Source organism: Choloepus didactylus, chromosome 1, assembly GCF_015220235.1.
Source record: "Choloepus didactylus isolate mChoDid1 chromosome 1, mChoDid1.pri, whole genome shotgun sequence".
NCBI classification, from domain to species: domain Eukaryota; kingdom Metazoa; phylum Chordata; class Mammalia; order Pilosa; family Megalonychidae; genus Choloepus; species Choloepus didactylus.
The window spans coordinates 71768290-71771815 of NC_051307.1; the positions used below are offsets into that span (position 1 = coordinate 71768290).

The window sequence follows — 3526 nt, forward strand, 5'->3', positions numbered from 1 at the left end:
AAAAATTACCATCCCCATATATAACTAATTTGTGCTGTGCAACAAGAACCTGCTTTAAATTTCCATCACCCATACTCTACCAGGCAAGGTTAGTGGCTATTGAAAAGACCACCAGGACAGGGCTATCCAAAGACACATTCAGTAGTGTGTTAACTATACAAAAAAGACACTGTACAGTTTAAAAACAGATCTTACACAGCCTTACATTGCAATTTTTTTCTTTAGGAGTGAATTGTGTACATGGGGGTTAAATGCTTTATAGACAAGCAAAAAAAACTGTGCTAGAGCCAACTTATTCATCATCGTCTTCTTCTTCAACTTCATCTTCTTCCTCATCTTTTTCTTCCTCTTCCTCTTTCTTTTTCTTGCTTTTCACTGCCTTGATGACTCTTTTTTTTTTTTTCCACATCAGGCTTTCCTTTAGCCCAGTATGCAGCAATAGCCTTTTCATATTTCTCCTTCAGCTTAGCAGCCTTCTTTTCACAAGGCTGCTTGTCATCTGCACATCTCTCCCAGTTTCTTTGCAACATCATCAATGGATAAGCCAGGATGTTCACCTTTGATTTTTGGGTTATATTCAGAACAAAACAAGAAAAAGGCCAAGGGAGGTCTCTTGGGTGCACTGGGATCCTTAAACTTCTTTTTTGTTTCTCCTTTAGGAGGGATGTAGGTTTTCATTTCTCTTTCATAATGGGCCTTGTCTGCCTTGGTCATTTCTTCAAATTTTCTTTTCTGTTTTGCAGACATGGTCTTCCACCTCTCTGAGCACTCTTAGAAAAATGAAAAGTTGACTGAAGCATCCGGGTGTTCTTCTTGTGCTCCTCCTGGCAGGTTTGCACAAAGAATGCATATGATAACATTTTGCTTCTCAGCTTCTTAGGGTCCCCTTTGCCCATGTCTAGTTATTTTTTGACCACGAGGCACAGAGTCGCCCAGCATTTATCTGACTCACACTTGCCCAGGCACTGTCTCTATGGAGCTCAGTGTACTGCAATGGCTGTGAGAGCAGGAGCCAGATGCTTTATTTCTTCTTGAGTAGGTAGTTTGTGTGTGTTTCTAGGAAATTGTCCATTTCATCTAGGTTATTTGTTGGCATACAGTTGTTCATAATATCCTCTTATAACCCTTTTAATTTCTATACTGTTGGTAGTAATCCCCCCTTTCATTTCTGATTTTAGTTATTTGCATTCCCTCTCTTCTGTATCAGTCTAGGTAAAGATTTGTCAATTTTAGTGATCTTTCAAAGAACCAACTTTTGATTCTGTTGTTATTATTATTTTATTTTTCTCTATTTATCTTGCTCTAATATTTGTTATTCCCTTCCTTCTGCTCATTTTAGATTTAGTTTGCTCTTCTTTCTCCAGGTACTCCATTTGTGATGCTAGGTCTCTGATTTGAGATCTTTCTTCTTTTTCAATGTAAGCATTTAGAGCAATGAATTTTCCTTTCAGCTCTTCCTTTGCCACATCCCACTAGTTTTGGTATTTTGTTGTTTTCATTTTAGTTTGCCTCAAGATATATCCTAATTTTCTTTGTGATTTCTTCTTTGAAATATTGGTTGTTTAAGAGCGTATTGCTTAATATCCATCCTTTGGTGGATTTTCTAGTTCCTTCTGTTATAGATTTTTAGCTTCATTGCATTGTGGTCAAAAAAATGCATTGGAAGATGTTAAAATTTTGAATTTATTAAGACTAGTTTTGGGCCTAACATTATAGTCTATCCTGGAGAATGAACCATGTGTACTGGAGAAGAATGTGTATCATTGCTGTTGGGTGAAATGTGATATGTGTGTGTGTGTGTGTGTGTGTGTGTGTGTGTGTGTATATGTTAGGTCTAATTGGTTTACAGTATCATTAATTCTTCTACTTCCTTTTTGATCTTCTATCTATCCATTATAGAAACTGATGTATTGAAGTTTCCAGCTATGAATGTAGAGCTGGAATATGTATTCATGATTATTATGTGTTCTTGTTGAATTGACCATTTAATCAGTCTATAGTGACCTCCATTATCCCTTACAACACTTTTTAACTTAAAGTATATCTTATACAATATTAGTATAGTCATCCCAGCTCTCTTTAGGTTACTATTTTCATGGTACATATTGTTTTCCATTCTTTCACTTTCAACCTACTTATGCCTTTGAATTTGAGGTGCATCTTTTGGGTTATGCTTTTCTATCCATTCAACCAATCTCTGCATTTTGACTAGAGGGTTTACTCCATTTACATTTATAGTAACTGCTAATACTACAGGACTTTCTTACTCCATTTTGCAATTGGTCTTTGTAAGTCTTATACCTTTTTTTCCCTCAATTCTTCCTTTAATGCCTATTTTCAAACATTTGATTTTTGTATTATACCATTTTGAGTCCCTTCTCATTTATTTCTATATATATATTTCATATATTTTCTTTATGGTTACCATGGGGCTTAAATGTAATATCCTAACTCTATAATGATCACTTTTGATTTAATCCCAACTTAACTTCAATAGCATACACATATATTGTTCCTGTGCCCCTCTGCCCCTCACTGTTTTTTAGTTTATTACAAACTATATATTTATACACTGAATGTCCAAAACCATAGGAATATCATTACTTCTTATGCATTTACAATTTAGAACCAGTAAGAAATCAAAAGTAGAGTTACACACACAAAAAAATGCAATGAAATAGGACTGGCATTTATAACTACGTATATGGTTACTTTTGCAAGAGATCTTTCTTTATGCTGTTCAATCCAGTGTCTAATGTCCTTTCCTTTCTTTCTGAAGAACTTCCCTTAGCACTGCCTGTAGGCAGGTCTCGATGTTGAACTCTCTCAACTTTTGTTCATCTGTGAATTTCTTTATCGCTCCATCACTTTTGAGACACAGTCTGACCAGGTATAAAATTATTGGTAGGAAATTGTTTTCTTTCAGCACTTTAAATACTTTGCCCCAGTGCCTTCTTGACTCCATGGTTTCTAATGAGAAAACAACACTGTAATTATGGGACTTCCTTGCATAAACCCGTTGCTCTTCTCTCGCATCTTTCAGAACTCTCTCCTTTTCTTTGACATTTGACAGTTTTAACACTATATGTCTGGGTTAGGTTCTCTTCTTATTCTGTTTGTAGTTTGTTGGGATTTTTCAATGTGCACATTCATTTCCTTCATTAAAATTGGGAAGTTTATACCATTATTTCTTTGAATATTCCATCTGCCCCTTTCTCTCTTTCTTTTTCCTCTGGGACTCTCATAATATATATATTGGTATGTTTTAAGGTGTCAACATCACAGGTCTGTTAGTCTCTGTCCTCTTTTTCATTCTTTTTCTTTCTGCTCTCATCCTGAATCATTTCAATTGCTTTGTCTTTGAGTCCACTTATGCTTTCTTTTGCCAGCTCCAATGTGCTGCTCACACCCTGTAGGAAATTTTTCATTTCTGTTATTGTGGTCTTCAACTCAAGTATTTCTGTGTGCTTCACTTTTAAAATTACAGATACAGTGTCAATGTATCTCCAAGTTTTCACAGAGCCAT

The 3526-nt window shown here is 35.5% G+C and overlaps 1 pseudogene; it reads right to left on the reverse strand.

The window, feature by feature from the left end:
* Window positions 1-292: 292 nt before the first annotated feature.
* Window positions 293-896, reverse strand: LOC119534836 (annotated as a pseudogene).
* Between the last annotated feature and the right edge of the window lie 2630 nt (window positions 897-3526).